Genomic DNA, 19,797 nt, shown 5'->3' on the forward strand with positions numbered 1-19,797 from the left:
CCACGCCTTCTTCATGTAATGGCAGTCATGGCTGGATGAAGAAATAACACACCCTTAGGATAACCTACTTCGTGAGAGTACTTTGGTAAGAAAACATAGCAATGGACAGGCGTATTTGATCATGAACTCTAACCTGTTGAAAAAGCTGGTAGACTGTAGCCAGACAACCCGAAAAAGTGCATCTATTTAGTGGATATTTGAACAAGAACTGTAATCACTCTACAGATGAACTCTGGCTTTTACAATTACAGAAAGTGTTAAGTCTCCTTAGAGACCGACAAAAATTGCCAAAGCTGACTATATTTCAAGTCATCTCGGTGGGGTATTGGGTTAAGTTTTCAACCAGCAACAATCATGTCTCAGTTGAACTTCATAGACTATGAAATTGCCTCTGCGAAGGGATGTCTATGGCCCCAAAGACATTCAACTCTATCTGGTCCGACACTCACAAAACACATGGTGCAATTCTCGAACCTTACAGGGTGTATGGACATGCTAATGGTGCATGATGTGATTGGCTTGTTGACTGCAAACCACGCCTTCTTCATGTAATGGCAGTCATGGCTGGATGAAGAAATAACACACCCTTAGGATAACCTACTTAGTGAGAGTACTTTGGTAAGCAAAGATAGCAATGGACAGGCGTATTTGATCATGAACTCTAACCTGTTGAAAAAGCTGGTAGACTGTAGCCAGACAACCCGAAAAAGTGCATCTCTTTAGTGGATATTTGAACAAGAACTTTAATCACTCTACCGATTAACTCTGGCTTTTACATTTACAAGAAGTCTTAAGTCTCCTTAGAGACCGACAAAAATTGCCATAGCTGACTATATTTCAAGTGATCTTGGCGGGGTATTGGGTTAAGTTTTCAACCAGCAACAATCATGTCTCAGTTGAACTTCATAGACTATGAAATTGCCTCTACGAAGGGATGCCTATGGCCCCAAAGACATTCAACTCTATCTGGTCCGACACTCACAAAAGACATGGTGCAATCCTTGAACCTTACAGGGTGTATGGACATGCTAATTGTGCATGATGTGATTGGCTTGTTGACTGCAAACCACGCCTTCTTCATGTAATGGCAGTCATGGCTGGATGAAGAAATAACACACCCTTAGGATAACCTACTTCGTGAGAGTACTTTGGTAAGAAAAGATAGCAATGGACAGGCGTATTTGATCATGAACTCTAACCTGTTGAAAAAGCTGGTAGACTGTAGCCAGACAACCCGAAAAAGTGCATCTATTTAGTGGATATTTGAACAAGAACTGTAATCACTCTACAGATGAACTCTGGCTTTTACAATTACAGAAAGTGTTAAGTCTCCTTAGAGACCGACAAAAATTGCCAAAGCTGACTATATTTCAAGTCATCTCGGCAGGGTATTGGGTTAAGTTTTCAACCAGCAACAATCATGTCTCAGTTGAACTTCATAGACTATGAAATTGCCTCTGCGAAGGGATGCCTATGGCCCCAAAGACATTCAACTCTATCTGGTCCGACACTCACAAAACACATGGTGCAATTCTCGAACCTTACAGGGTGTATGGACATGCTAATGGTGCATGATGTGATTGGCTTGTTGACTGCAAACCACGCCTTCTTCATGTAATGGCAGTCATGGCTGGATGAAGAAATAACACACCCTTAGGATAACCTACTTAGTGAGAGTACTTTGGTAAGCAAAGATAGCAATGGACAGGCGTATTTGATCATGAACTCTAACCTGTTGAAAAAGCTGGTAGACTGTAGCCAGACAACCCGAAAAAGTGCATCTCTTTAGTGGATATTTGAACAAGAACTTAAATCACTCTACCGATGAACTCTGGCTTTTACATTTACAGAAAGTCTTAAGTCTCCTTAGAGACCGACAAAAATTGCCATAGCTGACTATATTTCAAGTCATCTCGGCGGGGTATTGGGTTAAGTTTTCAACCAGCAACAATCATGTCTCAGTTGAACTTCATAGACTATGAAATTGCCTCTGCGAAGGGATGCCTATGGCCCCAAAGACATTCAACTCTATCTGGTCCGACACTCACAAAACACATGGTGCAATTCTCGAACCTTACAGGGTGTATGGACATGCTAATGGTGCATGATGTGATTGGCTTGTTGACTGCAAACCACGCCTTCTTCATGTAATTGCAGTCATGGCTGGATGAAGAAATAACACACCCTTAGGATAACCTACTTAGTGAGAGTACTTTGGTAAGCAAAGATAGCAATGGACAGGCGTATTTGATCATGAACTCTAACCTGTTGAAAAAGCTGGTAGACTGTAGCCAGACAACCCGAAAAAGTGCATCTCTTTAGTGGATATTTGAACAAGAACTTTAATCACTCTACCGATTAACTCTGGCTTTTACATTTACAAGAAGTCTTAAGTCTCCTTAGAGACCGACAAAAATTGCCATAGCTGACTATATTTCAAGTCATCTCGGCGGGGTATTGGGTTAAGTTTTCAACCAGCAACAATCATGTCTCAGTTGAACTTCATAGACTATGAAATTGCCTCTACGAAGGGATGCCTATGGCCCCAAAGACATTCAACTCTATCTGGTCCGACACTCACAAAAGACATGGTGCAATCCTTGAACCTTACAGGGTGTATGGACATGCTAATTGTGCATGATGTGATTGGCTTGTTGACTGCAAACCACGCCTTCTTCATGTAATGGCAGTCATGGCTGGATGAAGAAATAACACACCCTTAGGATAACCTACTTCGTGAGAGTACTTTGGTAAGAAAAGATAGCAATGGACAGGTGTATTTGATCATGAACTCTAACCTGTTGAAAAAGCTGGTAGACTGTAGCCAGACAACCCGAAAAAGTGCATCTATTTAGTGGATATTTGAACAAGAACTGTAATCACTCTACAGATGAACTCTGGCTTTTACAATTACAGAAAGTGTTAAGTCTCCTTAGAGACCGACAAAAATTGCCAAAGCTGACTATATTTCAAGTCATCTCGGCGGGGTATTGGGTTAAGTTTTCAACCAGCAACAATCATGTCTCAGTTGAACTTCATAGACTATGAAATTGCCTCTGCGAAGGGATGTCTATGGCCCCAAAGACATTCAACTCTATCTGGTCCGACACTCACAAAACACATGGTGCAATTCTCGAACCTTACAGGGTGTATGGACATGCTAATGGTGCATGATGTGATTGGCTTGTTGACTGCAAACCACGCCTTCTTCATGTAATGGCAGTCATGGCTGGATGAAGAAATAACACACCCTTAGGATAACCTACTTAGTGAGAGTACTTTGGTAAGCAAAGATAGCAATGGACAGGCGTATTTGATCATGAACTCTAACCTGTTGAAAAAGCTGGTAGACTGTAGCCAGACAACCCGAAAAAGTGCATCTCTTTAGTGGATATTTGAACAAGAACTTTAATCACTCTACCGATGAACTTTGGCTTTTACATTTACAGAAAGTCTTAAGTCTCCTTAGAGACCGACAACAATTGCCATAGCTGACTATATTTCAAGTCATCTCGGCGGGGTATTGGGTTAAGTTTTCAACCAGCAACAATCATGTCTCAGTTGAACTTCATAGACTATGAAATTGCCTCTGCGAAGGGATGCCTATGGCCCCAAAGACATTCAACTCTATCTGGTCCGACACTCACAAAACACATGGTGCAATTCTCGAACCTTACAGGGTGTATGGACATGCTAATGGTGCATGATGTGATTGGCTTGTTGACTGCAAACCACGCCTTCTTCATGTAATGGCAGTCATGGCTGGATGAAGAAATAACACACCCTTAGGATAACCTACTTCGTGAGAGTACTTTGGTAAGAAAAGATAGCAATGGACAGGCGTATTTGATCATGAACTCTAACCTGTTGAAAAAGCTGGTAGACTGTAGCCAGACAACCCGAAAAAGTGCATCTCTTTAGTGGATATTTGAACAAGAACTTTAATCACTCTACCGATGAACTCTGGCTTTTACATTTACAGAAAGTCTTAAGTCTCCTTAGAGACCGACAAAAATTGCCATAGCTGACTATATTTCAAGTCATCTCGGCGGGGTATTGGGTTAAGTTTTCAAACAGCAACAATCATGTCTCAGTTGAACTTCATAGACTATGAAATTGCCTCTGCGAAGGGATGCCTATGGCCCCAAAGACATTCAACTCTATCTGGTCCGACACTCACAAAACACATGGTGCAATCCTCGAACCTTACAGGGTGTATGGACATGCTAATGGTGCATGATGTGATTGGCTTGTTGACTGCAAACCACGCCTTCTTCATGTAATGGCAGTCATGGCTGGATGAAGAAATAACACACCCTTAGGATAACCTACTTCGTGAGAGTACTTTGGTAAGCAAAGATAGCAATGGACAGGCATATTTGATCATGAACTCTAACCTGTTGAAAAAGCTGGTAGACTGTAGCCAGACAACCCGAAAAAGTGCATCTCTTTAGTGGATATTTGAACAAGAACTTTAATCACTCTACCGATGAACTCTGGCTTTTACATTTACAGAAAGTCTTAAGTCTCCTTAGAGACCGACAAAAATTGCCATAGCTGACTATATTTCAAGTCATCTCGGCGGGGTATTGGGTTAAGTTTTCAACCAGCAACAATCATGTCTCAGTTGAACTTCATAGACTATGAAATTGCCTCTGCGAAGGGATGCCTATGGCCCCAAAGACATTCAACTCTATCTGGTCCGACACTCACAAAACACATGGTGCAATCCTCGAACCTTACAGGGTGTATGGACATGCTAATGGTGCATGATGTGATTGGCTTGTTGACTGCAAACCACGCCTTCTTCATGTAAAGGCTGGATGAAGAATAATTAGGATAACCTACTTTGTGAGAGTACTTTGGTAAGCAAAGATAAGAATGGACAGGCATATTTGATCATGAACTCTAACCTGTTGAAAAAGCTGGTAGACTGTGGATATCTGAACTAGAACTTTGTTCACTCGACCGATGAACTCTGGCTTTTACATTTACAGAAAGTATTTAGTCTCCTTAGAGACCGACAAAAATCGCCATAGCTGACTATATTTCAAGTCATCTCGGCTGGGTATTGGGTTAAGTTTTCAACCAGCAACAATCATGTCTCAGTTGAACTTCATAGATACATGGGTCAGTTTGTTTGGCTAGTTCAAGACTGGCATTTCACAATAATCCCTGCCTTTCTGAGCCACATGTTTGATCAACTGCCACTCAAAAAACAGCTCTACAATCAAGACGGGAGACTATAAATAGCCACACAGAAACTAAACTGGCAACCACATTAAGGGTTGTTGTTAACCAGATCGAGACTTGTTTGTCTCCAGTGGTTAGTTTCTTCTCTGTATGTTGATGCTGCCAGTGGTGTTGTTTGCTTCAGTTGAGCAGAGTTAAAAACCAGGCCAGACCTCCCTCAGGGCCTTGCCACCGTCCCATGTAAACAAGTTGCAACAGTGTATATTAGCAGACAATTTGATGTCACTGCTGACTTAGTTTCTCTTCTCTTACTCTTAAATATTTTATTGACTTAGGCTAATTCGCGGCAGGAGAGTGAGATATTGACTATAACAAGGGCTTTGGTTGCTGTTTTTGAGGAACTCAAAGGGATAAGTTTATCTTATGTCGTATGGTAATCATTAATGGTGTTTCAGCAGCACGTACTGTATGAAAATCCTGCATGATTTCCAGTTCAGATCATCTTGAGTTTCTGAAGGGTCTGTGATTGTTTAGGGGCCTCCAGACAACCTGAAGTACCCTTAGACTGTGAGAAACATGCCTGTGTTCAAATGCTCAGCGACTTTTCATGTACAGTACATGCCGGGTGTTCTGCAATGCTCTTTTAAATGTGTGACTGCCTCCCTCTTGTGGCTACTCTAATTAAATGCAGGACCACTTGCTGAGCCACGGATTCCCCCACAGGAGCATCAGGCTCTCCCCTCTGAGAGGGCACACGGAAAGAAAAGGAATTTTGTACTATTGGTATCTGATCCATGTGTGTCGGAGAGAGAAATTAATGTCATACCATTAACAATCCCATAACTGAATGATATCCTTCAGTCACTGGAGGTCCCCTCTGAGTACTTAAAGATATTTGATGGGACGTGTAAAAATAATTGGAATGGTAAGCGTCCACATATAAATCTAGGGAAGTTACAGCATCCAGTCCAGAAGAGAGGTTTAGGGCTCCCGAAACTTCAGTATTATTATTACACGCTTCGTCTGAGACTCCTTGCACACTGGGCGCTGGATTCAGTGAGGGCTGAACCGTGGTGCACTATAAACTGTCTGTCTCAGCTCCTCTTCCTATTGTACCGTTTGTCCACAAAACCGTCTAAACGTCTTAAAGCTCAACCAATTATATCTCATATTTGGAGCGTATGGAAAGGGATTGCAAAGATGATTAAGTTGAATCCTTATTTGAAAAAAGTGTTTGGTTGAATCCAAAGCTTTGCATTGATAAACTCCCATCTTTAGTGGAAGGAGTGCTTTGACAAGGCAATCCTTACACTGGGAGTTTTGTATTGTGAGGATACACTAAAAAACTTTAATAACCTATCACTACAATATGGTTCGTCTAGATCTCAATTCTGGAGATACTTACAAATAGGTCTTGCTTTAAATATGGTTTGGGGGTCATATCTTCAGGTCCCACAAGCAGCAGAGATGACAAATATCCAAATATTATAAAATGTTATTGTCCTATAGGGAAATAAAAACGTGGCAGCTCTGAAAAATCTTTGGGAAAGTGATCTCGGTGTATCATTTGATGAAGAAGATACATGGGCTCAAATTTGGGGACAATTCTCGTACAAAGTCTTGTGATTTGAGGATCAAATTCTACATCGTTACTATTGGAACACTTGCTTTTCAGGATCGGGTAACTGAAATGGGAAAGGCTGCTGCATATGAAAGGACGTCATGTAAGAATTGTAATGGGGCAGAAAAATGTTGGCTTGCGTGGGAAATTTCTATTGCTTTTATAAGTGCACCAGAGAGTGAGGGTGGAAGCAAAGTCTTAATTTGCTCTGAGGATTAATGCATTTATTATTTAATTTTCTATATACATATTTTATTTACATGTTCTTTGGGGTTACACAGGGTGAGGAGGAAGCAGTGGGGAGAGATATAATGTGAATTTGTACATTGGATTGTTGACTGTTTTGCATATTGAAAAACAAAAATTGCATTTAATTGCATAAAAAAAACATACCATCAACGAAACATCTCTCTAACAAAGTGGACTTAAGTTTATCAAATGCACAATTTTGCAGAACTGGTGCATTTTATTGCATGGATTGAGGTCGTATGCACAAGATGACTCGTGTTGGTTGATTTTTATCTGACTGGCCTGTTTCCAATTTTTTCCTATAGTTGCACACAAAATTACAAAAAATAAATAATTTGAGTGATGTGAATATGGTCCACAAAACAACCATTGTTATATGCATTTCTTCACATTTCTCAATAACTAACATGTCAAATTCAGAAGCTAAAACAATGTTTCGTTGCCCGTAAAACTGTTCTGGAAATCCTGTGAAAGTTTTGCAATAGAAACACATATGAAGTTTATATAGAACTTTTTGCGTTTTAGTCATGCTGGTATTAGGTTGGTATGCTAAACACACACTGAGACATCCTTGAAGGCTGTGCAAAATACTTTACATTTGGCCGCAGCTAAGAAGGTGCAGTACATCAAAAATAACATCTGTCTGAAGAAGGGAAGGTATCATGATGTGATGATGATGTGTCGCCTCTGGCTTGTGAGGTCCCTTGTTTTGAATGAGTATGGATACAGTGTATATACCTGTTTCATAGCAGATATGTGAAGCTGTCAAAGCAGATGTGTAACTAATGGCACTGATGATGGCTCTGTTCCATTCAATTTCACAGTAAGCCTTGCCAGCGAGCCACACTAGTGTCCTGGACTGAAACTGGCACACCCAAATGGAATACAGTCATTAATAATGTTATCAGTAACACCTGTGCTTTTCCTGCTATGGTCCAAATGTCTGCAGTATAAAAGGTCAATTACAGTATGTGTGCTCAGGTTATACTATTTTTGTGTACTGCAAAGCATTTCAAATGTTGCATTACAAAAGTATATAATAATAACCACCATTAAGTGAAACATGGTTATGTTTCCCTATTGAATCCATTATGCACTTTCCAGTCTTTTGTGATTCATATTGAGGATTAATAGTAAAAAGCAGATTTACAACAGCTTTAAATGGAACAGATAATTAGGCTTCACAGCTGTGTCCTGTGAGTACCATATGATCTGAAATATTAAAAGACATTTGTCAATGAGGAAATGTATCCCACCAGAAACACGATTTGGATCACATTTTCATATATTCATGTATTATTTATTACTATTATTGTTTTATTGAATGAATTGTTTTATCTTCACGACGCCATTTAAATGACCCATACCTTGTAAGATGACACATTATATATATATATATATACATATAAGTTTGTAAACCATGGAACATCTAACAGCACAATATCATGGCCCCATGCAAATACAAACAGGCGATATTTAATGTCCCAGGAGATCTCCAACAATGGAAATGAAATAAAAATCACTCAGCCTTACAACTATCAATATAATTTAACCATGTAAAGTTTGAGGGTTTTACCTTTTGAAAGTTATTTCTCTCCTTCGTGGTATTCAATCATCCTCAATTACAATCAAATTGAAATCTGGAACATGAACTTTAAATGCAAATCATGACATAAAAGGACTGTTCAGTTCACAATAGTCACAGATTCTTCAACCACACCTTTGTAAATTCCGGTCTTAATATGCAATGGCAATATACCACATTCTTTATCGGTGAACAGAGTCTAAAAGTATGTCACATTTATAATATTTCTTAAATAAACATTCAGTCCTCAGTTGTATTAGCACTCATTTGATATTTGAACACCTCCACATTTGTTATAATGAAGATAATGTTTCTCACAACAAAATGATTCAACATGCATTATAAACACATCATGCCTTACTCTGTTAGGAGTTGGGGGGGGGGGACCTTTCTTTGTTCCATATTATATCAAGTGCTGTTCAGAAGCATCTGATGTTGAAAATATGACATAATAATGTAAATCAAATCTTCCAGTTGCAAGTGCATTCAAATGAAGTGAGTACAATATATACACGTTGCCCACATTGCATATTCTACATATCACATTGGAAGGGAATAAAACATATTATCACAGACTCATACTTTGTTGTCTCTTCATTCAGTCTCTCAACAGCAACTGTTTGACATTGTTTCTGGGGTGTCAATGGCGCAAAATACTTTGGTTCTGCTTCTGTAAGTTGGTCTCTGGCAGACACATGATTTCCAAAAATTTCTTGGCAAAGTGCTCCATTCTCCCGTGACGCTTGATAAAAGGTTTATAGATATCGTGGAGTAATAACTGCCTTGGCAGAGAATGATGTAGAGGTGGGAATCACCAGAGGCCGCACGATACGATATCATCACCACAATCAAGTCGAGATGTTATTGCGATTTTACATTTTCTTTGCAATATGCTGACGATTTTGTTATTTATATTTTGATATATTGCGATTTATTACAGTTTTCAAGTGCAATTTTTTTTCAAAATCTGTTTTATCTAATAAGATGAAATCCTTTCTCGGTTCAGCTCACTTCAATTATTTTTATTGGAGGATAATGTGTTTGTCAGTCAAGTAGAAAGACTGTCATAAAAACCTGCCATTATGCACCTGACATACTGAACTGTTAGTATACAGTGAACTACGGTTGGACCCAAATATTCGACTATTCAGTTATGTGTTTGTTGGGTAGGTAGCCTATTAGGTTTTCAATTTTGGTACTTGGACATTCGTTTTTTAAATTTTCATTAACCCCTCGGGATAACAAAATTGCATTAACACCAAACCTTTGGGAAAATGGTTGTTATTCAGTAACAAGTACAAGCTTTGACTATTTGCCGTTGATTACTACCAAAGCTCCGGTGGCAAAAAAATGGTATTTGGGACAGTCCTGCAGTCTACATTATCCAATCCTGCTGACTCCCGCTGACAGACACAGATAAAAAACTCCATCTAGTGGACTGAAAAAGCAAATTTTACCAAAAGGTTTAATTTGTATTAATAATCAATAGATTATGTAATCAAATAATGATACTTGGCGTCTGTGTATCGATACAATATTGCCATGGAAAATATCGCAAATACTGCTGTTAGCACCGTCATCTGCAAGCTGCTGGCACAGCCGTTGCGATGTTGAGAAAAGGCGGCAAGTGAAGCCAATTTAAAAGTGTCCTAAACTTGCAGTCTTTCAAAAGGCCATCAGGGGGCGACTCTTCTGGTTGCAGAAAGAAGTCTAATTGTATGGAAGTCTATGAGGAAATGTCTCTACTTCTCACTTGATAAATTACCTCAGTAAACATTGTAGACATGAGTTTATGGTCTCAATCACTAGTTTCAAGTCTTCTTCAATACAGCATGATGTTCATTTAGTAAATGATGGTCCATTTAGAGTCAAACAGACCATAAAGCAGAGTATGCTTTGGGCGTGGCAACTTTGTGATTGACAGGTTGCTACCGCTACCAGAGCCGTATACGACGTCTCTACGTCCCTCCTTTGCAGTCCAAATATGGTCACTTACCTTCACTGGTTGCACAAATTCAAGATGGCAACAGCCGTAATCAAAGACAGCAACGGCCAAAACGCCGAACTCGAGGCTTGAAAACGGCAGTCCACAAACCAATGGGTAAAGTCATGACAACGACGTCCACTTCTTCTTACAGTCTATGGTTTAGAGCCATTGAGAGGCAATAGAAACGCTCCCAATCTTGCATATAGAACCTTTAAATACATGTAAAACCACTCTTATTACCATTCCCCCCCAGACGAACCAACAGTATCATGTATTTGCCTGTATTAATTTTGTTGTCCCTGCTTAAGCAAACAAATACCTTATTAAATTGTATTTAGGGATTTGTAATTTGTTCAAGACACATTTGTAATTGTTCTTCAGTGGGTGTCACGCTTCCAGACGTTACTTAAGTATCTGTATCTTCCCCTACAATTTAGACTGAGGGGGACATATTTGGAGTAAATCTTAGAGCTGCATAGTACAATAGAGCATGTGTGGATTAGGCCTATTTAATAATGCGAGCACAAAGGCACTCTGTTCTTTTAAGTCTTGATGGGATTTCATAATGTGTAAATATATGTGTGTGTGTGTCACACATGAGAGGCCGCTTCCTGTCGATACTACTCCACACATCCCCGGTTCCTTTTCCATTGTAATTCCTTTAATTAAAGTGATTTTATTCACAGGCACACAGCTGGCACCGGCTACTTTCCATTAGCCATCTGAGTGGACGCCTCGTTCAGTGGGAGGACCCGCACTGGGGCTGCTTCCTATGGAGCGCACAATACTATTTTCATCTCCCAGCTGAGTTTGTTGTGTGTTTTGAATTTATTAATCATTGATTTTAATGTGCTGCCTCTTGACAGTGGCAGCTACCCACGCATTAATTAATTCCTACTTCCCGCCCTTACAAAATGGCATTTAAAAACAATGAGAGGTCGGCTGGTGTTTCCTCTGACCTATAAATGGAAGGCGTCAAAAAAAGCAAAATGTCAAAATTTGCTTTTATTTGTTCTTCTCTTGGCAGATTTTATTGCCTCCTTTTATTTGATAGAGCAAGATAGAAACAAGGTTATTTTAGGTCTATTGAAATGATGTGTAAATACAGTTGTGTCACCTTTAATATTCCGCTCGTCTTTTTGGGAGGTTGTGAAATGCAATAATGTCTCTTTTGTCGGGCATGTTTCCCTCGGTGCACCTGCTTTGCATACGGCATCTGCCAGGAGCACTCTCAAAGGAACTGTGGGTCTTAAGTTGGGGATAAAGGTGCATTGCCATCAACAATAGGTAGTCTGTGTTTATCCTTTGAGGTCTTAAACAACTATGTGTACAAAGATTTGCCTTCCTCGAATTGGTGGAAATAGAAAAAGGGAGATTAGATCTTAAATTAAGCATATGGTGCTGGAATTTGAATGGAGTTGGGATTTGAATGTATTTATGGAAGTACATTCTTTTTTTATTTATTGAGCAGACCTGAATTGTTCATCCATTTAAATGAGTGACTGGTCTGTGTGTTTGAAGAGATAAAAGCTGGCTCCTAATCCTTATTGACACTCCGGGATGCGTAAAGACAGCTATTGCTAAGTCCCTGCAGTGCCCTGCCCCATGGAAAGGGCCTCATCCCTATTCACACTGGGTTGTTTAAAGCTAAAGATTTCCTGACAGATTGCTCTCAACAGATTGATTAGCACATGTTGTGAGACAGACAACTAACCAAACTGGGTGTGGTGTACGTTTTGCATGCCTGCACGGCGGCGGCGGTGGTGGTGCTGCTGTGTGTGCATGCAACCCCCAAGTAAAGGGGGAGTCGTGGAGTGCTTATCGCACGCTTCAAAAAGCATTCCCGCTATAATTAAAAAAGCAAACAACCACAGTCGTAACCTGATGGCGTTTAGTGGGAGCCCCGTGGAGCTTCGGCACAAAAACTGCAAACAGTGCTGACAGCTGCAAAAGATAATACACTTGCTCCTCTCGGCTCACCTCTATCACACTCGAAAAATGACTGTTATGTAGGAAGAGGAGAGGTAAATAGATACCGTGTGCATACACACAAAAAGTGCTTATGCGTCACAAACCTACAGTACAGTGAGGCTGATCTGTTTGGATTGCAACACAAAGACATCTGAGGTGCCCGGGGTTTTGGCGGGGACACGAGTCGTTTTTTTTGGAGACCGCTGTAAAATAATCAGCCATATTGGTTTCGATGCAGAATCCACAACTGGATTCGGGAGCGCTCGCACATTCGCGCCGACTTGCATCCCCTGCTCTGCCCCCGTGTGAGCGCTGAGTTGCTGTTCTCCTGGTACAGATGCGAAGCCTCTGGCTCAGCCTCGCTACAAAGTAAGAAAAAAGAAAATCGTTCCCATGCAAATGTTGCACTGTTTGACATGTTCAATTAGACCCTTGTGAAGAAAACGATCGGCGCTTTTGAAGAGAGACAGTTCCCACTGTTAGTGCACCTATGAAGCCCTAAAGCTGCTTGGCCTTTCCTCCCCCCCTTCCTCCTCTCTCTCTCTCTCTCTCTCTCTCTCTCTCTCTCTCTCTCTCTCTCTCTCTCTCTTGCTGTCCTCCCTGTTCTAGCCTCCCCTTCCTGTGCCTGGCCTCTAAAGGGAGAGAAAGAGAGAGATCCATCGATCAGTGGCGATCGTTGAGCGCCCGCCCCGCCTCCTGCCTCCTGCCTCGCATTGTTTTTATCTCATCTCTCAACCCTGTTGCCATGGCACTGAAGATGGCACTTCAACCCTTGTGCTTAATGATCTCTTGGATGATAGCCTACTTGTCAGGCATTCATGCCCTGTTCTGTTGAAATGCAAAGACAGAGAGGAATGAGCCGCCGCTACTAGTGGAGGGGAGGGGTGGGTTATTTGAACATTTTATTCTAAGCTTAACTGGTAGTGAACATGGCGTTATGGGTTATTTACCAAATGAGCTGTCTTAAACAGCTGTTTTGTTTCCTCTTCCTGGCCGGCTGAACCGTGTTCCCCGAGATGGACATCCAGAAAGACAGAGAAGCCAATTTGCATTCATTTAGTGTCTCCCTTTTGTTTTGCGGCATTACTTTAAAAGCCATCCCTCTTTTCTGGCAGTTCAGCGCTGGGTGAGGGATTACCGCTCATATAAATAGCTGCCATTGATTTGACTAAGAGAATGCTTTGTGTCATTATGAAGGCAGAAAATCCTAATTTGGAAATTGGAACACACAAAAAAAAAAAAAAAAGAGCTGAGCGTTCAATTCATATCGGTAATCCACCACATTGCATGAAATCAGGGGTGTTGCGCTACAATGCTAGATTTTAGTCATCGCCGTGATGGAGACAAAGGTAGCGCCTGGAGCCATCGTGGTGGTGCTACTCAGCAAGGGAATGTGTCATTTTATTATGTTTTTAATCTGGCAACCTCCCTCTGCGCTTCGCTGTGTGGAAGGCCTGTGCAGGGAGAGCTCAGGGGTTGCGATCCTGGAAGAGTGGGGCTGAAGACGTCAACAATCGTCACGAATCCGTGACGGAAAAGTCAATAATTAACAGCAAATATGTTCAAATTGCGAATGCAGTCATGCCTAATCACATATAACTTGGGGGAGATGATGTGTGCAACAATGATTTAAATATGGATTCAGGCATCTCACTGAGTCAAACACATTAGTGACTGCTTATTGATTGAGATTCCTGGAAAAGAAGAGATTTGCTGGCTCGCCGTCGCTGGAGATGGAGCTGTTCGATCACATCTGACCCATTATTCATGTAAGGCAGGGCTACGGTTGTTGCTTTTGTCTTGGCGTGATTCCCCTCTCTGCATCTTTAGGGATTCACGCTCATCTGTGTATGGAAAGGATCACTTTCTTGATTATCAAAATATGTCTATTAAAAGAATGAGTTGAAGATAGGGCTTTAATTTAGAACAACTCAAGGTTCAAAACACTGGTGGTAGGGCCTGATAACTTCTTGGTGGAAGTTTGGTGTGCCGTCACTTTGAGAGTATGAGGAGAAGTCAAATATAGCCCTGCTGGTCCGACTTTAGTTAAATGTGTTAGCTTGTGTTTTTGTCTCCTGAACACAGACAGGCAGCATTATAAAGCGACTTAATCCTCTCCTCCCTTACAGAACAGAACACAATGAAAAACACACTCCTCTTTTTATCTGCTTTTATCTCCTTTTGTGCCGAAGAGCTTTAAAGAATCAGCGTCTTTATCTCTCCCCCACTCCCCATAATGCAATAGGGTGAATGCTTCCTGTGTGTCATAAATAAGGTATTGAAAGGTCCAATTGAATTAAACTAAAAGATCTGGGAAGAAAATGGGAAGTACTCTCACTTTTTCCCTCTCATTTTTAGACGGTGGGAATTGCTGTAAATTGACACTGAAATGGTCCGTCTCGCCTCAGCCGCCCTCCCTTTAACCCCCACCCCCTCTCGTTGGCTCCATACGCCCCCTCAGCGCAGTCGGATAACGTGCATATTAACGGGCTCTGGGCAAAGTGTGTTGAAATGGGACAGAAATGCAGTAAATGAGATATCCATTGTCTATAGCAGATAGCATTTCCCCTCATCAGAGCGGCTTGCTTGATTTCCTCCCCTACCGATGCCTGATGGGTTTATGACGTAGCCACTTCAAATTAACTGACCTTGGCCTTGCTGTCTGCACACACACACACACACACACACTCACACATTGTACCCCAAAAAATATCTAGAATCCGCACAATTTGCACACATAGAAATAAAGGTGCTAACTACAACCACATAGCGTTCTTTCTCAACCCTAACATTGTTTTTTGTTTAACACGTTAGCTGTGCGCTAACCCTTTTTTGAACCCTTTCTCCAAAAAAAGGGTTTCTCAGAAGGAAACTGGTCTGGGTAGAACATTTGGAACTCTTATTTCTGTCTGTTTCATTGTACAGTTGTATGTCAAAAACAAAAAAAGGATGTCAAAAGTGCCATTTGTTCTGAGTGACAGGTGCTTAAAAGCAGCAATTCATATTTTTATGTTAGAAATGGATCAAAGGACTATGTGGGCTGTAAGGACAGACGCCAGTTAGTGACGAACCCACGAAGAATTTATACCCAACTCTTCATTTCGCCTTAATGTTAGCATCTTTTTTTATGGCCTGCAGTTGTACTGTTATGGTTCACTCTTTCTGCTCTCATGAGTGCTGTCCTTCAGATTAAAAAAAATTCAACCCATTGTGCCTGCCCAGCACCAAACAGCAGACAGACAAACTTAGTAACGATTAAGTTAGCCACAAAACATAGTGTAGCATGTAGATCCTAAAGAGCCAGAGGTTTTTAAGAAGAGTTGGCGGAGACCAAAATAGAGCTTAAAGGAGAGTTATTGGACTTCATTTGGGCAAATTAATGCTAATGCTGCTCTGTGTCTGCTGGATGTGTAGGTGGGCAACTGCTTGCTAACAGTTTTATAATAATAAAAGGTTGATGCTGTGTTTTCAGTATGTTCAACAGCCTCAAAGTGCTAAAAAAATCTGTATGTTTAGGTAGAGGAAAGACGAAATACCGTACTTCTGAACTGCGTGTGAATCGACAGATGTAAAGAAAGAGGCTGCCAAGATATGTTTGGACCATTTTCATGCTAATTTCATACTATGCTGGAGTCTGGCCTATGCTAAAACTGCTTGTTAACATGTATGTGTCAGTATAACGCATACACCAAATCTGAAGAGCAGGCAGGACTTCAGCTTTCTCAGCTGGGAAGAAGAGAGCGCTGGTGAATTTCCCAACGATACCTGTGAAATGTAGGTTAGATGTTTCGTGGAACTTGCATCAGTGTTTAGTGATTGTCATTTCTGCATCAGTGCGGCATTATGGGGATTCTCTTCCTTCGAGTGGCAACTGTCGCAATATTTTGGTGCGTCTGAAAAAAAGAGAGAGATGCCTTGAATACACACGCCATTAATAATTAACTCTGTGCTTTATTCCCCTTTGAAAGTTATTATGCAAAATTAATATTTCATAAGGGTACAGGCTGTACATGACAACTGTGCTAAGACAAAGGATAGTAATGGCACAAAGTTTGACAAGTCTTTCTGGGCTTGCTCAAAAATCATTGGGCCTTCATCTTATATTTAGCATTCAAGAGACGCCATGAGATGGATCCCTATTTTTGTTCACTTTCCTATTCATGAGCTCTTCTTTCCCACCCTATGTGCAAAATATAAGAAGTGTTCCATTTTGCATGAACATGCACAGTGGTGGGCTTTTCTGTTTGGAGATGGCAACTGTCATTAGCCCATCAGGATCTGGAAGCTGCTCTTGTGATCTACATCAGTCCTTAACACTAAGACCCTGCAGCCACTTGGAGATCTCCAGAAACAGGGCACAGCAGGTCGATGGCAAGCACCCCACCCCTCTGTGGCACTTGAGGGACAATCAGCCCATCATATCCTGGGCCTACGGTGTCTATTGTGCTTTAGCAATGATTGTCAGCCTCCTACACCTGAAGGGATATCATATAACTGGTGATTCTGTTATGTGTGTTGGACTACATTTGTTTTCTTGGCAGATCTGCATCAAACAATTGCTGTGCTCAAGAGCCTTGTCTCACTCCCAAGGTGTAAAACACAGACGCTTTGCTCTGCGCCCCCTCGGCGTCTCGATACCCTTTATGCATGAGACGCACCAGGTTTTCAACCAACTCCGATGTAAACCCATCCGTGTCAACGTTAGACGCAGAGCTAAGGGCAGGAGGGACAAACAAACACAGGACTTTGACTCGGGGGAATGGCGTTCATGTCCCGCATGAAATCAAAAAGTTAGATTTTCACTGACGTTATGTCCACGCGACACTACGCCACTGAGTCACATGGCGGTTCCTCCAGAGCTTACGTTAAGCTACAAGCATACTTTATGCCAAACCATGATTTTCTTTACCCTGATCCTAAGTGGTTTTGTTGCCTGAACCTAACAGCCACCACCTCACAACGTGAACATTAATCAAACTGATATCCGATAAATCGGTTAACTTTCACTTTCAAGGTCTAAGTATGCTGAAAAGCATAGTACATTATACTGTAAACTGCCCTGCTGTATAAAAGCTATCGGCTGTGATTACAACACAAATCCCTTTTTTAATTTTGTACATCTCTTTGTCTCAACATTTCCCTCTCCACCCCCTTCTTTCTCTCATTTAGACCCTCTCTCTTTACTCCCTCCTCCTCTCTCGTCTGACTCTCTTGTCCCATGATATGCCACAGAGAGACACAATTATCCACTTCATTTGAGTCGTGGTGCTAATGGTTGAGACTGGCCTCTTGGGGAGTTTGGGGGTGGGGGGGTGATAGGTAGCAGTAATTGTAAATGGTGTAATGAGTGTGGAATGGCCACAATCTAGCGCTCCGCCATTACAGGTGACCCACTCCTGCCCCCCCCCCTTCCCTCGAACATCACACCGACAACAAGTGAGCACCCCCACCCCACCCCTCCCCCCTCTCCTTCAGGGTTCAGCAGAGACAGAGGAAATATTAGCCTCACAGACCATTACTCCCAAGTGGTTTGGCTGTTGCTCCTTCTTGCCTCGTTCTGTGGGTGGCCCCCTCGCCTTTTCTTTCACTTTTCCCCTGATTTGACATTTGTTTTTCTCTTTTTCGTCCTAACTTTTGTCTTTTTCCTGACAGATCAAATTAACCCTGTAGCTCTGCGCTGGTTTCAGTATTTGTACAAAGACGTCTCTTCGAGCCATGACATAGAGAGCATTGCTCATGCTCACAGAATGGATGTCTCTCCCGTCTTTTTTAATCTTTAACACCCTATTTATACCTTAACTCTATTTAGCTTTGTATCTTGTGACGGTATGAGACAGTTTTTATCCTTTAATCAATAATGTGTTTGGTTGATCGGTCCGTCTGCCAACTGTCTGTCTGTTTATATATATGACACGGTGGCAAAAATTGGGGAGGACAGGAGGGAAGCCAATTTACGGCATCATGTTATTTTGTTTTATGTATGGACTAAGTGCTGCTTGATGTATGAGCTCTCTGTTCATAATTTGATATGATTGATATCATGTTCATATGATTTTCTATTTTTATTTTGTATATCTTTTAACCTAGAAAGCACTTTGTGGCTAGGCTTAAAAAGTGCTATATAAATCCAATTATTTTAATTATTACTATTGTTATTATAGCTCTTTGTTATTGCTACTTTCTTATGTTGAATGAGAAAAAGAAAGCAGTAAAACAATCACCTACATGATATCTGAAACACAATAACAGCAGGCTCTGGATGAGAATGAACCTTGTGTGTGTAATGTGTCTCTAGAAGTCAGTACACTGCTGTCCCACTGTGGGTCCAGCACGGACAACTCACCCAGGACCTGATCCAGGTCTGGGCGGAGGACATCTGCACTGGTCCTTTAGGGCTGCTCCTAAAAGCTAACCGATGCGTTGGCTAACACAAGCGGATAACTGCTGCTCGATAAAAAAGGGAAACGTAAATCTGAAGAAAGGAAAATTGGAATGAGTTATAAATTTTGATTTGATTTGTAGTGTAGTTCACAATTTGCATGTCAAAATTTATTTTCTAATATGCAAGTATCTCTGTACTGCCATGTTCGTCACATACTACATATACAGAGGTAGAGTATTGAGGAGGGCATTTGGAAATCATCAATGGATCAACAAGAGTTGATATTGTATTCTGGATGTTCATTGGTAACGACCTCAAGGGAGGACGTCCTCCCTTGGAGGCTCATTTTTGGCTTGGCCAAAACATGTCACATGAAAAAATGTAATGTAATCAGAACTTCAATCATGGATTTTCTTTCAAACATACAGAATGTACTGTAGAAAAATGGGATGTCACCCCTGACACCCCAGTGCTCCCACTACAATCCTCCCTCCTTTAGAGCAGTTTGCTCCATCTGTCGGTCTAAGAATAAGTGAATATTAACATTCAATAACAAATCTCCAAAAATATACCACTGAGCTTTGGCTTTGCTGCCTGGTAATTAGTCCAGTCCTTACAATACTTATGTATAGAATTAGCTTTGGCTATACTATGTGAACATAAAGCTATGGCTGCATAGCGCCTGTTAATTATAGGTAACGATGCTATCATTAATTTGATCAGCTGCATCAGGTCCATTCAAACTGGCTCTCCCACTTATCCTTTTACATGTTTTCAAATACCAAATACTATTGATACTATGGCTTAGC

At 41.2% G+C, this 19,797-nt stretch overlaps 10 non-coding genes across 10 annotated transcripts; all 10 read right to left on the bottom strand.

Moving 5' to 3' along the window:
- Nucleotides 1–262: 262 nt before the first annotated feature.
- LOC142970160 (U4 spliceosomal RNA) lies at nt 263–403 on the bottom strand. The gene has a single exon (XR_012959180.1). It is a non-coding gene; the product is annotated as a U4 spliceosomal RNA (small nuclear RNA).
- A 392-nt stretch (nt 404–795) lies between these two features.
- LOC142970184 (U4 spliceosomal RNA) lies at nt 796–936 on the bottom strand. Its single transcript, XR_012959203.1, has one exon. It is a non-coding gene; the product is annotated as a U4 spliceosomal RNA (small nuclear RNA).
- Nucleotides 937–1,328: 392 nt separating this feature from the next.
- On the bottom strand, nt 1,329–1,469 carry LOC142970242 (U4 spliceosomal RNA). Its single transcript, XR_012959258.1, has one exon. It is a non-coding gene; the product is annotated as a U4 spliceosomal RNA (small nuclear RNA).
- Nucleotides 1,470–1,861: 392 nt separating this feature from the next.
- On the bottom strand, nt 1,862–2,002 carry LOC142970230 (U4 spliceosomal RNA). Its single transcript, XR_012959247.1, has one exon. It is a non-coding gene; the product is annotated as a U4 spliceosomal RNA (small nuclear RNA).
- Nucleotides 2,003–2,394: 392 nt separating this feature from the next.
- LOC142970159 (U4 spliceosomal RNA) lies at nt 2,395–2,535 on the bottom strand. The gene has a single exon (XR_012959179.1). It is a non-coding gene; the product is annotated as a U4 spliceosomal RNA (small nuclear RNA).
- Nucleotides 2,536–2,927: 392 nt separating this feature from the next.
- LOC142970238 (U4 spliceosomal RNA) lies at nt 2,928–3,068 on the bottom strand. Its single transcript, XR_012959254.1, has one exon. It is a non-coding gene; the product is annotated as a U4 spliceosomal RNA (small nuclear RNA).
- A 392-nt stretch (nt 3,069–3,460) lies between these two features.
- On the bottom strand, nt 3,461–3,601 carry LOC142970177 (U4 spliceosomal RNA). The gene has a single exon (XR_012959196.1). It is a non-coding gene; the product is annotated as a U4 spliceosomal RNA (small nuclear RNA).
- Nucleotides 3,602–3,993: 392 nt separating this feature from the next.
- LOC142970167 (U4 spliceosomal RNA) lies at nt 3,994–4,134 on the bottom strand. Its single transcript, XR_012959187.1, has one exon. It is a non-coding gene; the product is annotated as a U4 spliceosomal RNA (small nuclear RNA).
- A 392-nt stretch (nt 4,135–4,526) lies between these two features.
- On the bottom strand, nt 4,527–4,667 carry LOC142970231 (U4 spliceosomal RNA). Its single transcript, XR_012959248.1, has one exon. It is a non-coding gene; the product is annotated as a U4 spliceosomal RNA (small nuclear RNA).
- A 341-nt stretch (nt 4,668–5,008) lies between these two features.
- LOC142970192 (U4 spliceosomal RNA) lies at nt 5,009–5,146 on the bottom strand. The gene has a single exon (XR_012959211.1). It is a non-coding gene; the product is annotated as a U4 spliceosomal RNA (small nuclear RNA).
- Between the last annotated feature and the right edge of the window lie 14,651 nt (nt 5,147–19,797).

This window comes from Anarhichas minor, unplaced genomic scaffold, assembly GCF_050575085.1.
Source record: "Anarhichas minor isolate MPS153535 unplaced genomic scaffold, ASM5057508v1 ptg000042l, whole genome shotgun sequence".
In the NCBI taxonomy this organism is placed as follows: Eukaryota; Metazoa; Chordata; class Actinopteri; order Perciformes; family Anarhichadidae; genus Anarhichas; species Anarhichas minor.